Source organism: Moschus berezovskii, unplaced genomic scaffold, assembly GCF_049115385.1.
Source record: "Moschus berezovskii isolate FMDL1 unplaced genomic scaffold, NW_MosBer_1.0 29, whole genome shotgun sequence".
Lineage (NCBI taxonomy): Eukaryota > Metazoa > Chordata > Mammalia > Artiodactyla > Moschidae > Moschus > Moschus berezovskii.
Genome location: NW_028290453.1, coordinates 760189 through 780330, shown reverse-complemented (window position 1 = coordinate 780330; position 20142 = coordinate 760189). Strand labels below are relative to the sequence as shown.

General features: G+C 43.5%; 1 pseudogene; it reads right to left on the bottom strand.

Annotated features, from left to right (window-relative positions):
* Positions 1–20142, bottom strand: part of LOC148772975 (frizzled-3-like) — a 318270-nt pseudogene that overhangs the window by 137769 nt on the left and 160359 nt on the right.

The following is a 20142-nucleotide window of genomic DNA, read 5'->3' as shown; positions in this document are numbered from 1 at the left end:
AAGTGCTGTGAAGGAGAGACAGATGAGCAGCCTGGCACTGACCTCCACACTCTGGCCCAGATGGACCCTCCAGCCCGCCAGCTCCACCTCAACAGCAGGGCTCCTTGCACCTTTACCTCAGCTTCTAGAGCAGCTGGTTCTGGTCTGTGCTGTTCCGCCCATCATGTGTGTAAAGTCACTTCAGCTGTATCCAATTCTTTGCAACTCTGTAGACTGTAGCCCGCCAGGCTCCTCTGTCCATGGAATTCTCCAGGCAAGAATACTGGAGTGGATTGCCCTGCCCTCCTCAAGGGGATCTTGAGTAACATTGAGTTACTTTTCTTGTTGATAAGTTTGTAAGAGAATACCAGGTATTAATTTAATACTGAATATTTCCCAGTTCAAGTGAACCTGAAATTCATTTAACTTCTCTTGTATTTAGAATTGTTTGATTTGTAAGCACTTACTTTTCTTCAAGCCAATTAAATAGAGCTCATTTAGAAATTAACCATAGCAATATTATCCAAAAACATATACTGAGACACTCATATATCCAGACACAAGAGATTTAGCTTCATTTTCTAAACTTAGTCGTGAATCAGATATCACAAAGTAAAATTCACTAATTTATAAATTACAGTTGGAATAAATAAAAATTTTTAAGGCTTCTCCTGCCCACCATGGCCCGCCTTTGTCCACGCTGTCAGCTGGTCTGCGTGTCGGCCCTTCTGACATGGGGCGTCACTGTCCCGTGAAATTCTCACACCCATCATTGGCGCTCCTTAGATCTTGTCTAGATCCTCTCCTGTATCAGCCTCAGGTCCTTTCTTTGCTAGTAGCCTTGTGCCTGTGCACAGTTGTTGAACCTTCTGGGTTTCAGCTTCATGGTCTGTAAAACGGGAACAGCGACACCTCTGGGGTGCTGTGAGGGGAGCTTGACCCGGACCACACCTTCTCTCCCACCGTGGAAACCCCTGCCAGGTCGGGACCACAGCCGTGTCCCAAGAACTCTCTGTTCCCTTCTCGGCCCTGCCCCACTCCTACGTTCAGCAGTCCTGGACCCACGGGTGCGGATCACACTTGTGACCTGGAGAGCACACGCAGGGCTCACACAGCCCCCGGCAGCTGCTTGGCAGCCTCACGCAGGAGCCGCTGTTTGTCTGAGCAGTTCTGCAGGTGCTGACGGCTGCGCCATCACTGCTCCGGATTGAGGTGGGTGGACGGGGCCGCAAGGGGCCAGGCTCTGCTGTCCGCCCCAGCCCATCTGACTCACAGGTCTGTGGCCTGATTTTAAACTGTCCCAACGTGTCCACCCCGGAGGTCACCCCTTGGCAGGTCCCATGCTCTGACAGAGGCCTCGTGAGGTTGGCAGCCTGTGCTGCCTGATCATCCCGTAAATGGACGTCTCTCCATGGTTTTCTACATGGCTTGCGTGTGTGCGCATGCTCCTTGGCCCCGTCCTGAAGTGGCCCTGACGTGTTCGTGCTCCTTCACGGTTGGGTGTGTTGTGTTGGTTGTGACTCCAGGACCCACCTCGATGAAGAAAGAGGGATGTGAGGCATCACAGCCCACAGGGCTGCCCTGGGGCCTCTAGCGCGCAGGGAGCTCCTGCCCGCCTGTTCCCGGGCCCTGGTGTGGGGTGCGCTCTGGCCCTCTCTTCGTCTGATTACTGCTTTCCTCACACACTCAGTTTAAACCAGGGCCTACGCCTGTCATACAGCGCCTTTGTGTACTTTTCTCAGTTTGTCCTTACACATTTGCACATCTGATTACTACTCAACATCTCAACATTGGGCTCTCAAACAAACCATCAGCCTCGTGAAGACACTCAACACTAGCAGGGCCATACTGGGCATTCAGTGCAATCTTAATGAATTAATGAATGGGTACTAAAAACTAGCCCATAACAGTAACTAGCAAGGTGCTTACTGGGGGTGTTCATGACACAGCTTTTTAGGCTTTAGTGTGCACCTGAGTCCCTGGGGATCTTGTTAGACTGCAGATTCTGAGTCCCTAGGCCTGGGGCCTAAGGTCACGCATCTCCAGCAAGTTGCAGATGTTGCTGGCATTGCTGGTTCAAGGAACACAGCTTGAGCAGGAGCTGGAACGTGGCACAGGTAGGAGTCCAAGCCTGGGGATGGGCCTTGCTGCTTTGTTCTGTGTTTAGCCCAAGTACAATATTTTTCAATCTGATTGGGTCACACTGTAGACTTACTCTGGGATTGTGTTTTCTCTCACTTTTCATGTTGTAAAGGCTTCCTTGAGTCCTTCAGTTCAGTTCAGTTCGTTGCTCAGTCGTGTCCGACTCTCCGCGACCCCATGAATCACAGCACACCAGGCCTCCCTGTCCATCGCCAACTCCCGGAGTTCACTCAAACTCATGTCCACAGAGTCGGTGATGCCATCCAGCCATCTCATTCTCTGTCGTCCCCTTCTTCTCCCGCCCCCAACCTTTCGTAGCATCAGAGTCTTTTCCAGTGAGTCAACTCGTCGCATGAGATGGCCAAAGTATTGCAGTTTCAGCTTTAGCATCAGTCCTTCCAAGGAACACCCAGGATTGATCTCCTCTAGAATGGACTGGTTGGGTCTCCTTGCAGTCCAAGGGACTCTCAAGAGTCTTCTCCAGCACTACAGTCCAAAAGCATCAATTCTTTGACGATCAGCTTTCTTCACAGTCCAACTCTCACAACCATACATGACCAAGGGAAAAACCATAGCCTTGACTAGACGGACCTTTGTTGGCAAAGTAATGTCTCTGCTTTTTAATATACTATCAAGGTTGGTCATACCTTTCCTTCCAAGGAGTAAGCATCTTTTAATTTCATGGCTGCCATCAGCATCCGCAGTGATTTTGGAGCCCAAAAAAATAAAGTCTGACACTGTTTCCACTGTTTTTCCATCTATTTCCCATGAAGTGATGGGACCAGATGCCATGATCTTTGTTTTCTGATGTTGAGCTTCAGGCCAACCTTTTCAATCTCCTCTTTCACTTTCATCAAGAGGCCTTTTAGTTCCTCTTCACTTTCTGCCATAAGGGTGGTGTCATCTGCATATCTGAGGTTATTGATATTTCTCCCAGAAATCTTGATTCCAGCTTGTGCTTCTTCCAGCCCAGTGTTCCTCATGATGTACTCTGCATATAAGTTAAATAAGCAAGGTGACAGTATACAGCCTTGACGCACTCCTTTTCCTATTTGTAACCAGTCTGTTGTTCCATGTACAGTTCTGAGTGTTGCTTCCTGACCTGCATACAGGCTTCTCAAGAGGTAGGTCAGGTGGTCTGGTATTCCCATCTCTTTCAGGATTTTCCACAGTTTATTGTGATCCACACAGTCAAAGGCTTTGGCATAGTCAATGAAGCAGAAATAGATGTTTTTCTGGAACTCTCTTGCTTTCTCCACAATCCACTGGATGTTGGCAATTTTATCTCCGGTGTCTCTGCCTTTTCTAAAACCTGTTTGAACATCTGTGAGTTCACAGTTCACATATGGATGAAGCCTGGCTTGGAGAATTTTGAGCATGACTTTACTAGCGTGTGAGATGAGTGAAATTGTGCAGTAGTTTGAGCATTCTTTGGCATTGCCTTTCTTTGGGATTGGAATGAAGACTGACCTCTTCCAGTCCTGTGGCCACTGCTGAGTTTTCCAAATTTGCTGGCATATTGAGTGCAGCACTTTCATGGCATCATCTTTCAAAACTTGAAATAGCTCAACTGGAATTCCATCACCTCCACTAGCTTTGTTCGTAGTGATGCTTTCTAAGCCCACTTGACTTCACATTCCAAGATGTCTGGCTCTAGGTCAGTGATCACGTTATTGTGACTATCTTGGTCGTGAAGATCTTTTTTGTACAGTTCTTCTGTATATTCTTGCCACCTCTTCTTAATATCTTCTGCTTCTGTTAGGTCCATACCATTTCTGTCCTTGATCGAGCCCATCTTTGCATGAAATATTCCCTTGGAATCTCTAATTTTCTTGAAGAGGTCTCTTGTTTTCCTATATTTCTTTGCATTGAACACTGAGGAAGGCTTTCTTATCTCTCCTTGCTATTCTTTGGAACTCTGCATTCAGATGCTTATATCTTTCCTTTTCTCCTTTGCTTTTCGCTTTTCTTCTTTTCACAGCTATTTGTAAGGCCTCCTCAGACAGCCATTTTGCTTTTTTGCATTTCTTTTCCATGGGGACGGTCCTGGTCCCTGTCTCCTGTACAATGTCACAAACCTCCGTCCAGAGTTCATCAGGCACTCTATCTATCAGATCTAGTCCCTTAAATCTATTTCTCACTTCCACTGTATAATCATAAGGGATTTGATTTAGGTCATATCTGAATGGTCTAGTGGTTTTCCCTACTTTCTTCAATTTCATTCTGAATTTGCAATAAGGAGTTCATGATCTGAGCCACAGTCAGCTCCTGGTCTTGTTTTTGCTAACTGTATAGAGCTTCTCCATCTTTGGCTGCAAAGAATATAATCAATCTGATTTCGGTGTTGACCATCTGGTGATGTCCATGTGTAGAGTCTTCTCTTGTGTTGTTGGAAGAGGGTGTTTGCTATGACCAGTGCGTTCTCTTGACAAAACTCTATTAGCCTTTGCCCTGCTTCATTCCGTGCTCCAAGGCCAAATTTGCCTGTTATTCCAGGTGTTTCTTGACTTTCTACTTTTGCATTCCAGTCTTGTATAATGAAAAGGACATCTTTTTGGGGTGTTAGTTCTAAAAGGTCTCGTAGGTCTTCATAGAACCGTTCAACTTCGTCTTCTTCAGTGTTACTGGTTGGGGCATAGGCTTGGATTACTGTAATACTGAATGATTTGCTTTGGAAACGAAAAGAAATCATTCTGACATTTTTAAGATTGCATCCAAGTACTGCATTTCAGACTCTTTTGTTGACCATGATGGGTACTCCATTTCTTCTAAGGGATTCCTGCCCACAGTAGTAGATATAATGGTCATCTGAGTTAAATTCACCCATTCCAGTCCTTCAACCCTTTCTAATACAGCACTTCTGTTGGCTTCATCCTGGGAGCTTCATCTGTTTGATGAGCTTTTACAGTTTCCACTTTTCACCTTTGTGCATATTTTGATGATTTTCCATCAGAATCTACCTGTGCTTCTGATGTCCTGTGATTGCTTTCACCTGAGAGGCCTGGGGTGGCTCCTTGGTATGGGTTGGGCTTCGGGGTGGTGCCTCGGTGGGCGGGGCCTCTGCTGCAGGGTCTGGAGTGCTGGGCTGGGTTTCTGTCTGCAGTGAGGAGCTTGGAAAAATGAGTGATGTGTGAGCTTCCTTTTAACTCCCTGTTGTAAGAGAGACTTTAATTACAAGGGGTCCTTTGTGAAAGAACACAGTAGCTCCCTCGATACCCTGAGTATGTTCAGGGTAAACACAGCATTTCACAGCAGGAGAAAAAGCTGAGGAATCCTGAGTGCTTCAGCCCCAGGCCCCTACCAGCGAGCAGTCAGTGGGTACTGGAATGTCTAGGATCCTCCTTGGTCCCTCAAGGTTGGGGCAGTTTCAGGATCACTGGAAGAGTCTAGCCCTGAAGGATTTTCCAAGGAAAGTACTGCTATCATAGTAACAAGACGTCCCTGTGGGCACTTAACAAGACAGGAGCCAGACTACTTGACCTTTCTGATGTTCAGGAGCACCTGAAAGTTCAAGATACCTACCTACCTCATAGGACTATAAGCATCCAAGTGAAAACAATCAGAGTAGACCGGTGGGCAGCGTGCTGCTTGTTAGAGAAGAGGGAAAGTGGATGCAGGTCACAGACGCTGCTCTCACGTGCACGAGATGCCTTTTGAAGGAACAGAGGACTGAAGTCACTGGTTCCTGTGGAGACTGTTCACTGAATACCTTTTGAATTTTGAGCCGTGTGGTTCTATTCCATTCACACCATAAAGAAAAATACACCAGGCTCTGTGATCCTAATTTTTCTTAAAAAAAAAAAAAAAAACACGTTGGAATACTCTCCCCCATGCAGAGTTCTCAGTCACTGGGCCTGCCCAGGTGGGGCTGGGATGGCTGCAGGACAGTGAGCCCTGTGCTCCCAGGGCACCTCAGTGTCACACCAGACACGGGACCTTGATTTCCCTCCTTCTTTTCTGTCCATCGTGAATCTTGCTGCTTTCTCCAGATGACTGTGTTCACGGGCACAAGTGATCAGCTCTGTGGACTGCCTCCGAGGTGGAGATTATCATGAGCTGTATGCAGGAGGTAAAAGAATGTTGTTGTGTTTTTTTAAGAGTATTTTAAGGAAATGATGAAGGAAGATAGAAATTCAGAGTTGCAGACATTTGTCCTTAAAGTTCAGTTCCCACTTTTTTATGGAAACTAACCTGAAAGGGGAGGTGAGCAGGGGCTTGGGGGTGGTTGAGTCAGATATGGTGGCAGAGTGACCAGAAATATCTCTGGATATCAGTTACCTATATCAGGGATCGAGAAGGGGGCAACTTGAAAGCTACAAGAATGTGGTGTGCTTCCTGCCCCCAGAGCTGTCAGAAACACAGCCCTGTGTGCACCGTCACTTCTCACAGCCTCTCCCCAGGTGATGGAAACAGTGGCCCTGGGGCCACCAGGGGACACCACATGGGGTCAGGTGTAGGAGCCCTCCCCAGACAGAAAGACAACAGCATGAAGGCCCAAGGTGAGAAGACAATGCCATTTATAATTTTCCTGCCCCTCCTTTGAGGTTAGATCAGCAGGAGGGTGCTTTACTCAGACTAGGTTTCTTTGGGAATGGTATTCCGGTATTAAGCCAGAAGTGCATCTTAATCATCAAAAACATCTGAGAGTTTTTAAATGAAAGTAGATAAGTGACCTTAAGATGAAACCTGGGGACCATGATTTCAGTTGTAAAAAGAATGAGCTTTTAGGTTGGTTTGAAGTGGCAGTAGCTTAGTGCTGCAGACGGAACACAGGATCAGAGTCAGGAGATGGGGTCTGTTTCCAACCTGGAATCCAGCAGCTCGATGGCTCTGGGCAGATCTCTCTTTGAGCCCCTCAGCATAGGAGTTCAGAAGTGCACTTCTAGGGGGAACTTATGGTTTAGTTGCGGGCATGAAGAGAGCCAGTAAGACTTGCAGTGCACACCAAATGAGCCTGGCATGTGCTGAACGAAATATGTTTCCATACAAAAGGGATTTGTTTAAACATATGGATAACTGTAGAGAACTCCTCAGGTCTCAAGAAAAAGACAATTTTACATTTTTAACCTGGAAAGTAAGAGATAATTATGGTAGCGGTAATGAATGAACCGTAGAGTGACACGACTTTGGATGATGAAAATACATTTGTATTGTCAGAGACTTGTGGCTCCAAAAGCATCATTCATATAAAGTTTTAGCTTCTACATTGGACAAGAGGGCCTGAGGGCCTTTTGCAGTTTTGGGTCAGGGTGGAGATGGGCATGTGAAGGAGGCAAGTCCTACCCTGTTCAGACTGCCTGCCCTCTGTCTTTCCTACCAGTTCAACACTGTTGGACCAATTCAAACTGGAAAAGCTTGCCCTTCCAGCTTGGATGAAGTCTCACATCCTGTTCTCCTCTGCAAGGGCCAGCAGTAATGGGAGTGGGGGCTTCCCTGAGTTCTTAATACATCTTCATCATCTAAACTGGTGTGTGCTGACGGGGGGATGTCTGGACCCTTAGTCTCTTAGGGTTTTCCGTCTGCCTGGAGCAAAAGCAGGGCCTCCATGCGCACCAACCAGTCTACCACCACCTTCTGGAGTTTCCATATTTCTCAACACACACTTCCAAAAAGCCTTCCATTGGTTGTTAAAAATAATTATTCTTAGGCTTCCCTCTTGCCTCAGTGGTAAAGAATCTGCCTGTCAATGCAGAAGATGTGGGTTCCATCCCTAATCCAGGAAGATCCCACATGCTGCAGAGCAACTAAGCCCACGCCCCACAACTCCTGAAGCCCGAGAGACCAAGAGCGTGTACTCCCCAACAAGAGAAGCCACCACAATGAGAAGCCCATGCACCACAACTGGAGAGTAGCCCCAGCTCACTGCAACTAGAGAAAAACACAAACAGCAACGAAGACCCAGCACAGCCAAAAATAAATAAATAAATATTTTTAAAAAATTATTCTTTGAAGTGAAAGGTAAAAAAGCACTATAAACTACAATTCATATGAAAGAAAATTCATACATTTGAAGTATAAATTCAGTAGGGTCTAGTATTTTCACAGAGTTATGCAGTCATTACCATTATTTAATTTTAGAACATTTTCTTCAGCCTAAAAAGAAACCCCATAACTATTAGCAGCCATTCTCAATTACTGACTACTTTTAGTCGCTAGAAACCAGTACTCTACTTTCTTTATGAATTTGCCTATTCTGTATATCTCATATAAATAGGATCATACAACACATGATCTGACGTGTCTCATGTCTTTCATTAAGCATAACGTTTTCAAGGTTCAAATTTGTCATATTTCTTTCCTTGTCATGGATGAATAATATTCAGGAATAAGACTATGTATGACTTTTGCTTTATCCTTTCATCAACTGAGTAGTTTTCACTCTGGCTATTCTTAATAATGCTTTTATGCACGAGTTTTTGTGTGGACCTATGTGTTCCTTTATCTTGGGTACATACCTAGGGGTGAAATTTCTGGGCTGTATGGCAATTCTTTGTTCAACATTTTTAGGAGCTGCCAAACTGATCACCAAAATAGAGACATATTTTATATTCCTACAAAAATGTATGAGAGAGTCCAGATTCCTCCACATTCTTACCAATACATTGTCATTTCTGTCTCTTTTTTTCCACATCAGATGGCACATAGGCTCTTACTTCCCTGACCAGGGACCGAACCCATGCCTCCTGCAGTGGAAGCATAACATCTTAACCACTGGACAGCCTGGGAAGGCCCTGTCCCCTATCACTTTGATCCTAGTCATGCCAGTGGATGACATGGTGGCTTATTACAATTTTGATTTGTGTTTTGATGCTAAAGCTGAAACTCCAATACTTTGGCCACCTCATGCGACGAGTTGACTCACTGGAAAAGACTCTGATGCCGGGAGGGACTGGGGGCAGGAGGAGAAGGGGACGACAGAGAATGAGATGGCTGGATGGCATCACCGATTCGATGGACATGAGTTTGAGTGAACTCCGGGAGTTGATGATAGACAGGGAGGCCTGGCCTGCTGTGATTCATGGGGAGTTGCTGATGGACAGGGAGGCCTGGCCTGCTGTGATTCATGGGGAGTTGGTGATGGACAGGGAGGCCTGGTGTGCTGTGATTCATGGGGTTGCACGGAGTCGGACACGACTGAGTGACTGAACTGAACTGAACTAATGCACTACAGGGCTTCCCAGGTGGCACTAGTGGTAAAGAGGCTGCCTGACAAAGCAGGAGACTTAGAGAGATGCAGGTTTGATCCCTGGGCCAGGAAAATCCCCTGGAGGAGGGCATGGCAACCCACTCCAGTATTATTGCCTGGAAATCCTATGGACAGAGTCGTCCAGTGGGCTATGGTCCAAAGGTCGCAAACAACCAGATGTGACTGAAGTTACTTAGCACACACCAGCATGTGCTATTAGAACGTCAAACTATATATTCATTTCCTCTTACTATATGTATACCCTGGCATTCACCCAAGTGGTTATAAGTGTGGTTGAATATAGACACTTACCCTAAGTTTAGGAAAGGAGTGAAGTCGTAGGTTACTGCTGCTAAGTGTTTTACACGTGACACTTGAGTCCCACCAGAATCTTTGATCTATTGCCTCTATAGTGCAAAATATGACATAGTAAATATTCAGCTGCCTAAGATGAGGTAAATGTCTATCCACTTAGCAAGGTCACTAATTCACTAACTCAAGCAAGTACATTTTATTCTAGATTACCCTGTATAGACACGTTTCACATTTATTAAACTAAAGTTTAGACCACAGATATTCTTTGCAGACTGCCATTTTATAATTCAGAATCACTCCAAGTAACTCTAGTTTTGTGAAGCAAGCTTAGACTTGGCAACTAGCAGGAACACAGATTTCGAATGCCATTTGCACTGTGCAGTTAAATTATTACACGTGCCTTGTGACCAGGTGGCACGATCCACATGCTTTTTCCCTTGGCCCCAGTGTACTTCTTCCTCTTGTCAGCACTATGAAGAAAAGCCCTATTCAGACTTTTAACCTAAGCCTCAAGAACTTTGAGGAATGGAATTATGACTGCAGATTGATGGAAAATATTGCTAAATATATTTGGCAACACTTCAGAAAATTTATACAGAAATTTGTACTTGAATTTGTGCACATTTCTGAGCTTGTCTTTCCAGAATTGCTCCAATCAAATCATGTTTATTAAGCAAACGGTACTCCCTCAGTTTTCCGTGGTCATGTATGGATGTGAGAGTTGGACTGTGAAGAAGGCTGATCGCCGAAGAATCGATGCTTTGGAACTGTGGTGCTGGAGAAGACTCTTGAGAGTCCCTTGTACTGCAAGGAGATCCAACTAGTCCATTCTAGAGGAGATCAATCCTGGATGTTCATTGGAGGGACTGATGCTAAAGCTGAAACTGCAATACTTTGGCCACCTCATGCGACGAATTGATTCACTGGAAAAGACCCTGACGCTGGGAAAGGTTGGGGGCAGGAGGAGAAGGGGACGACAGAGAATGAGATGGCTGGATGGCATCACCGACTCTATGGACATGAGTTTGGGTGAGCTCCGGGAGTTGCTGATGGACAGGGAGGCCTGGCGTGCTGTGATTTATGGGGTCGCAGAGAGTCGGACACGACTGAGCGACTGAACTGAACTGAACTGAACTCCCTCAGGATGATAGTATAGACTTTGAAGGAGTTTTATTATTTAAGTCCACGTCTTTGATGAGATTCTAACTGATCTGCAAGCAAAAGTAAAACACATGGCGATTAGTGTTACTGAACACAGTACATAGATAAGTTATAGCTTGTGCCATAACATTATCTGTGGTGGAAATCTTAGAGAAACGTAAGAACAATGAAAGAGGGAGATGAGAAATGTATGCTGCTGCTGCTAAGTCACTTCAGTCGTGTCTGACTCTGTGTGACCCCATAGAAGGAAGCCCACCAGGCTCCCCCTTCCCTGGGATTCTCCAGGCAAGAACACTGGAGTGGGTTGCCATTTCCTTCTCCAATGTGTGAAAGTGAAAAGTGTCTGACCCTTAGCGACCCCATGGACTGCAGCCTATCAGGCTCCTCCATCCATGGGATTTTCTAGGCAAGAGTACTGGAGTGGCTTGCCATTGCTAGGGGTTGAGAAATTATAGCATAGAAATTAAATACATGGACTTGTATCATAAAGTCTGGGCTATAATTCTAGCTAAAATACTTAACAAGATGTGTGACCTTGAGCAAGTTAATTAAAATTGCTAATCTCAGGAGATTTTCACCTCAAAAAAATGGAAAAGTAAAATTACTAACTCATAGGGTTTTGATAAAGTTAAATGAGGTAACAGTAATTAGCAATTACAAAACATCATTTCCAATCACTCTTCAAAATATTTTACATTTATTAGCTCATTGAATCTTCCCAACAATCCTATCAGATAGATACTATCATTCCATCCCTTATTAAATAAACAACAGAGATACAGAAAGTATAAATAACTAGCTTAAGGTCACAGCTATTAAAGCTGAAATTCTGACTCCAGAGCTCACACCCTTGGTAAGGCTTTAACATTTGTATCTGCTTATTTAGTCTATGAGATCCGATGTGTGCACAAAATTGTGACCCTACCTTAAACCATTTTTTTTTCATTTTTTTCAAAAAGGCTAGTCAGTTTTCCTATAGATTTTTGCCCACATAAATGATATTTTTGAGAAATTAGTTTGCAGATGATACCCATCACAACCACAAAGAAGTCAACCATATTGGTGATCCATGAGAAAGTCTATAACGATTTGATTGCTTTGCTGCTTCAATCTGAGTGTGTGTATAGGTATATAGAAGACAACCAACCAAAGGAAATTATTCATGAGGCTTACATTTAAGCAGCTGTTTATTTACAATGAAGTAACATTTTGTTGAAACATTGCAAGAGTAGAAAATGAGTTGCAGAGTCACAACTGATAGATTCAAAAGGGCATGTTGCTGTATGGGTTGTTGTTTAGTCGTTCAGTCGTGTCTGACTCTTCTGTGACCCCATGGACTGTAGCCTGCCAGGCTTCTTTGTCCATGGGATCTCCTAGGCAAGATATTGGAGTCTGTTGCCGTTTCCATGTACGGGTTGAATTCTTTCTTAAAGGCATGGTGATCAACAACATTTGCTTGTCAGCAAAGAATAGGAGGAAACTAAGAGTTTTAATATCCTCCATATTTGTTATTCATACTATCCTGGACAAAATTACTTTTCTCTCTATTTCCTAACATAGAAAAAGGGGAATGTTCTACTGCCTTTGTATTTTAAGTAGTTTGCTTCTTAACATCTTTATTTCAAGAGAGGGGAAACAATGATTGATTATGTCAATCATGTAAATCTATTTACTTAGTGAGAAATGTAAAGTTGCCTCAGTCTTCTTATTTGCTTCTTGTTTACTCTGTAAATTGAGTAGCATTATATTGAGGAAGCATGCATTTATATATAATTTTCTACATGACAGATTACTTACAGATGCATCACAACTTCTGAAGGACCGGTTTATTTCTAACATAAACTGTAAAAGCTAAACTGCTCCGAAATGCAGATATCACTCTGAAAAAGTCAGATCTCAGCCTCAATCCTAGTAAATTGGATTCTCTGAAGAGTGTGAGGAATCTATAATTTTTGGAATACTAACTGGATATTCATAGAGAAGACTTGGAGCAATATGAAACACCATGATAATAGAATTGCTGTCTCAAGAAATCTGAAATTAATAGCATAGAGAAGTGGTTTTAAAAATGTATTATTAATAGAGAAGCTCCACTTCTCAAATGCTTTTTTTCAGTTACTCTTGCATTATACAGAAATAGAGACTTAATAATGTATAGCTTAATAATGCCTTGTAATTGGACATTTTCACATTTACCAACCTCAGAGTTGCAAAGTCCAGAATATTATCCCTGAAGAAGGTATAAAATGATCTTTAAATACACAAACATCAGAAAGTGTAATGTATTTTACTCCAAAGGTAAATACAAAGGTATTGAGAGCACCCTCAAGGGGGCACCACGTGAATGTGAAACTGTGAAGACCTCCCCACCCACAAGGTCATCAAGACGTGGTGACTCTTCCCCAGCTTCACACACACGTAAGGAGAAAGCACCCATCTATGGCCAAAAGAAAGAGATGACAGTGCGCAATCCTCCAGTTATTTTCGGAAGATGTTTTTGTTCTCATCTTCCACCATATCCATTGCTGTTTGTGAAATGGATTCTGAGTGATAATAGCAAGTCTAGTTGGCATCATCATAGGTGGCAGCCTCAAATGTGACAAATACCATCAAATAGCAAAAGAACACACTTGGGGAGTGCTCAGCAAAGACTGTAGGACAGACTTTATAGCAGCTTTGACAACTGGACATTAAATCTTTCTCAACATGTTGATGGAACTAGTATTCTCTTTTTACAGGTTGGATCACAATAATTGCCAAGTAAAAACTCAAGTAGTTGAAACTTCCATAGCAATCCAATGGTTAAGACTTCCCTTCCCAATGCAGGGGGAGTGGATTCAATTCCTGGTTGGAGAACTAAAATCCCACAATAGTTCATGGTCAAAAAAAAAAAAAAACAAAAGCATACAACAGAAGCAAAATTAAAACAAATTTAATAAAGATTTTTTAAATGGTCTACATCTCTAAAAAATTTAAAAAGCCAAGTAGCAAGCTCAATTGACCATTTCTTGAGCATGCAAATTGAACACATAGACATGTATATTTAAATCTTGATTTTGAGCATTGCTTGTACACATGAAAGAAATTTTCAGATAAAATCAGTATTTATCATATTTAAGAAGAATTTCTTCCGGACCCACATCTGAATAACATTGTTTAAACAGGGGTCCCCAGCCCCCAGGCCAGGGACAAATACCAGGCCACACAGCAGGAGGTGAGTGGCCAGCAACTGCTAGAAGCTTCATCCATATTTACAGCCCCTCCCCATCACTCTCCCATCACCCCTAGAGGGAACCTTCCAGCTGCAGAAAAACAAGCTCAGGGCTCCCATTGATCCTGCATTGAGGTGAGCTTTATAATTATTTGGTGAGTTGAGAGTCCCTTGGAATGCAAGGAGATTCAACCAGTCCATTTTGGAGGAGATCAATCCTGGGTGTTCATTGGAAGGACTGATGCTAAAGCTGAAACTGCAATACTTTGGCCACCTCATGCGACGAGTTGACTCACTGGAAAAGACTCTGATGCTGGGAGGGATTGGGGGTGGGAGGAGAAAGGGACAACAGAGAATGACATGGCTGGATGGCATCACTGACTCAATGGACATGAGTTTGTGATGGACAGGGAGGCCTGGCGTGCTGTGATTCTTGGGGTCGCAAAGAGTCGGACATGACTGAGCGACTGAACTGAATGACATTTAAAAATATTTTTCACCTGAGTATAAGTTCGAGAAAAAAGTAATCACTCAATGTGTAATTTGCATCTCACTTTTTTTTTTTTTTTTGCTCTTAGGTAAAGTAAATACATAAAATATAACAGTGTGTGTGTGTGTGTGCGCGCGCGCGTGTGCATGAGCGCGCAGACACTCAGGCGTGTCTAAGACTCTTTGCGACCTGCAGCCCTCCAGGCTCCTCTGTGGAATTTTCCAGGCAAGAATACTGGAGTGGGGTGTCATTTCCTTCTCCAGGTGATCTTCCTGACCTAAGGATCAAACCCACATCTCTTGTGTCTCCTGCATTGGTAGGGGAATCTTTATACCACTGAGTAATCTGTAACTATCTACAAATGTGCAAATAAATCCTCAACTATTTGATAAGAAAAAAAAAAAAAAAGAATACTAATCTCAGGACATCAATCTGAGCGAATCAGGAAAAAGCCACCACGAGTTACAGAAATAAGAACGTTTATGTACAAGGACCAGAAACTGAAGGAAATCTAAGTGCAGTCATGTCTGGGAGAGCTGCAAAGTGAAAAACTGTGGAGAAGCCCCTGGCTCCTCTGTCTCCAGACAGTGGCCTGGCAGTCCAGGACATCACACGGCACTGGGCACTCACAGCCCCTGGGTTAGTGGGTATTCTTTGCAAACACCTCGGGTCTGAGTACCAACGTGCTTTCTGTTTGACTTACTGATAAAGAGACAGATTATTAGCTAGAGCTAAAAATTTTAGCGGTTCTATAAAAGGAGAGGAATTAAATTAAGGTGAAGATAAGCAGGTTGGGCCCAGAATAGTTCCCCCTGTCCCCACCAGGTATTTGTAGTGAATGGAAAAATCCTCTTCTCACAGTGACGACCTGACCTACTTCCTCACTCATCATGGCTGTCTGGGCGTCATTCACAGAAGTGCTCAGATCAGAGCTGGGGCTCAGCTGAATCACCATTCCAGAGATTCAATTTCCAGGAGATTTGTTTCTTTTTCTGAAGCTTACCTTTCTGGACATTGTAATAGACAATAATTTGCAGTTTTCTAAAGGGTGCTTATGGGTGACTGTTTCATGTCATTATTCAAGACAGACATTTCTGTCAGTGTGTTTCAGCAATTACAGAACACATTTGAGGTTTTACCATTAAAGTTAAAACAACAGGAAATCAAAATCACCATAAGCATCTGCTTTTTTCCTCTAGTGATCAATACTTGTTGCTGTTTAATCGCTAAGTCGTGTCCATCTCTTTTGTGACCCCATGAACTGTAGCCTGCCAGGTTCCTTTCTTCATATGGTTTCCTAGGCAAGTTTATTGGAGTGGGTTGCCGTTCCTTTCTCCTGGGGATCTTCCCAACCCAGGAATCAAACTTGTATCTCCTGCAGTGCAGTCAGATTCTTTACCACGGAGTCACCTGGGAAGACCAGTGACCAATATTAGAAATTCTTAATTCACCAATAGATTTTTGAGAGTATAAGACATGTAATGTGTTATCACAAGTGTCAAATATAGCTTGAGTGTGATTCCAGCTTAAAAAAATGTTAGAGGAAGAAAACTTTGAATTAAAAAAAGACATAGCCCTCATGAATATATGTCTGTGTATATAAAGAGTGGAAACAGTGATAAAATTTATTTTGGGGGGCCCCAAAATTACTACAGATGGTGACTGCAGTCATGAAATGAAAAGATGCTTGCTCTTTGGAAGGAAAGTTATGACCAACCTACACAGCATATTAAAAAGCAGAGCCATTACTTTGCCAACAAAGGCCCGTCCTGTCAAAGATATGGTTTTTCCAGTAGTCATGTATGGACCTGAGAGTTGGACTGTTAAGAAAGCTGAGTGCTGAAGAATTGATGCTTTTCAACTGTGGTGTTGGAGAAGACTCTTGAGGGTCCCTTGGACAGCAAGGAGATCCAACCAGTCCATCCTAAAGGAAATCAGTCCTGAATACTCGTTGGAAGGACTGATGATGAAGCTGAAACTCCAATACTTTGGCCCCCTGATGCAAAGAACTGACTCATTTGAAAAGACCCTGATGCTGGGAAGGATCGAAGGTGGGAGGAGAAGGGGATGACAGAGGATGAAATGGTTGGATGGCATCACTGACTCAATGGACATGAGTTTGAGTGAACTCCAGGAGTTGGTGATGGACGGGGAAGCCTGGCATGCTGCAGTCCATGGGGTTGCAAAGAGTCAGACATGACTGAGCTACTGAACTGAACTGATATATATATATATATATATATATACACACACACACATATACTTTTGGACAATTTAAAGACTCCCTAATTCATACCCTTGAATCACAGGTGCCCCTGACTTTAGCACTAAACATCTGCAATAACAAAAAACAAAACAAATAACTAATAATAATAATAACAAAACCCCAGGTACCTCACGATAACCACTGTAGATGAAAGCATACTCCCATCATATAAACTTTATTTTTGTCACATTTTAATTATTCATATGAAATGGGGTCATGGAAAACATGAAGAAATCTGATAGATAATAGATAAAATGGACAATTTGAAAAGATATATACTGCGTGACGTACATGGGGACTTTATTACCTTCTCAATTTTTCTATAAATCTAAATGGTTTATAAAAAGCATGTAGATGAGGAAGAGATGATCTCTGTTCTCTGGGAGCTCATAGTTGAAAGAGGAGACACGTGGCCAAGAAACTGCAGTCAGGTGTGGTAAGTTTTGTAATCAAAGGAGGCATGGGATGTATGAGAGTTCAGTGGAGATGCACAGAATAACAGCCTGCAGACCTGAGGAAGCTTGGAGGAGAGAATGATTCCAAAGTAAATGTTAGAGAAGCAAGGAAAAGAGGAAATGCAAAAATCCATGGAGTCTAACCTAGATGGTTAGCTGCCTTGATCACCAGGCTCAGGAGCCAATTCCCTAGACTTTTGCGGTCATCTCAGCTTTGATTGAAAGCTTCCTGCCGTGCTTTAGCTCCTGCTCTCTGCCTCTGTGGCACTATTAACTCGCCGCCCCTGTCCATCGACCTCTGCAGCAAGCCTCGGACCGTCTGGCCTCTGCTGTATGTCTGGTCCCTTTAGGGATGGTGAACGGGTTTTTGCCTCCTTCAGTGGCTCTGCAGCCTGTCTCCCTAACCTTGGAAAACTCCCAAGCCTTTCCAGAAGTTTCCAACCTTTTCCAAACTCGAAACACTTTTCCACACTCTGAATTCCATTTGAATCATTCTTCAATAATTTTTCTTAAAATATTTCATTTTGGGATTATTTGCATTTTCATTGGAAGGACTGATGCTAAAGCTGAAACTGCAATACTTTGGACACCTCATGCGACGAGCTGACTCACTGGAAAAGACTCTGATGCTGGGAAAGGTTGGGGGCGGGAGGAGAAGGGGACGACGGAGAATGAGATGGCTGGATGGCATCACCGTCTCTGTGGACATGAGTTTGAGTGAACTCCGGGAGTTGGTGATGAACAGGGAGGCCTGGCGTGCTGTGATTCATGGGGTCGTGGAGAGTCAGACAAGACTGAGCGACTGAACTGAACTGAACTGATATATTTTTCATGAGTTATAGTCCAAAATTTGGAGAATTCTTAAAATTCTTTGTTTTAGAATTATAAGACTTCATGAATACTATCTTTCTATCATATAAGAGAAGGGCACAATAGGACTTGCCAATGTATCAGGAACTCCGCAAGGCATGTAAAATATGTTAACTTTTCAAATCCCCCCAAATGCCATTTTCTGTGAAATATAGCTATTGAGGGGTGTTGATAGGCTACAGTCCATGGGGTCACAACGAGTCGGACACGACTGAAGCAATTTAGCAGGCATTCGTGCATCTGTAAAACCTTCCCAGACACGTAGTCCAAATCCTGAGTGTGGACTCCAACTAGCAACAGAGCTCAGACTCTCTCTGCTCTGGCGTCCACTACCTCCTGTGTGCAAGCGCGGGAACGGAGCCCCATGCAAACGAACGCATTCCACAACAGTATAAAACTGCTTAGCCTCAAAGCCAGACTGCTTCTCCCTTCTGTCTCGCGGCCACACTCCGTGCTAGACATACCACCAGAGGCAATTTTTCGGTGCCCTGGTTCACCAGTTTCCTCAGCTTTAAAACGGCTTAAAATAGCACCCACCCCCTAAGGACGCTCTGCAGAACGAATGAGGTGCTGGGAGTGAAGCCAGACGCGTGGTGATCTCTGTTGCCTTCACTGCACCGGGTGTCACGCCCTTCCCTTTTCTCGCGTCTGTTCTCTGTGGCACAGCAAACATGCAGTAGCTACTTGTTTGTTTTATGGTTTCAGCTTTTACTTCTGTGACAGTCCTTTCATTTTGCAGAATATGAAAAAAAAAAAAATGAAATAGCATTTGACTCCAGTTCAAGAGCTTGACGGTTCAGTCACACCTAAGTGCTGAGAGAAAGAGAAGGATGTAGTTAAGGCTGTCAGGAAAATACGGGGATTGTCACAGCTCGGGCAGGTAGTGACAGGGGCAGAGTCGGTGCCTGTAACACTTCTCCCTTTTCCAAACATCTCCGGGCATAAGAAAAGGAACCCTGACATTGAGAGCATGGTGAGAAGAGATACGATTTCAAAAGAACCAATAAATGTGTAATAGATGTTCGTAATTAGACTGCTTGCTTCTTGTCTCAGGTTTAATAGCTTCTCAAAGACTGTGACTAAGTTAAGGGAGTTTTTAATATTCCTCTGAAATATGAACCCATGTACTACCTTGTGTTACATAATTAAAAATGTCTTTGATCTGACAGGCCTAGATTTATCCTAGCAAATTATGCGATGAACAGCTCATCTTGAGGATTTATTCATCATGCAAACAAGTGAAGGTCATCAGTGCCAACTTTTGGGTGAGGTTTAGCATGGAGGGGAAACTGAAGCTTCATTCATTTCAAATATTGTCAAGTGTTATCCAAGAGGAAAGGCTGATTGGCATCCCAAGGGTTATCTTAATTCTGTTCACATGAGAACCATAAGTGCAGCTCAACAGATGGCAGAGTGAAAAATATAGCCAAAGAATCAATAGGCCCATAATGCAAGAAAGGAGGACTTACCAGAGACCTCAGTTGACTTTGTCATTACATCATGCTAATCTGAATTCATGGCACTATTGTTTCACCCCGAAGAAGGTGGAATCCTCTTCAAATCAGAATAATACTTCATGGCATAGAGTGAACCACAAACGCATGCATCCGCGTGATCGTCAGTGATGACCTCTGTGGTGTGCAGAAAGTGGACCACCTCCAGTTCCGGGTCTGAGCAATGCCCACTTGTGCGGGCGGGGAGAACCCAAAACTTATCCTGAGATTTGAGTCAACTTCCTCTCCACCCAAGATATACAGGAGCTTTTAAAAAAGCTTTTATTCTATATGCCCTTATATATGGTGATCAAAATTGAGATAGCTATCAAAGGCTTGATCTCAATGAATCCACTGTAATCCCATGGATTATACTACAGCGAAATCATGTAATTGTCTAGGATAATAAAGCAATAACAAAATTGTGTGAATCACACGAGGCAGTTCTGGCACAGTTAGCTTATATAACTTTGCTGCAAATACTAACACAATATTACAGGGGCCAAGAATCAGGCATGACTGAGTGACAGAGCATGCACACATTACAGATGCAAATACTTTAGAAATAAGGACT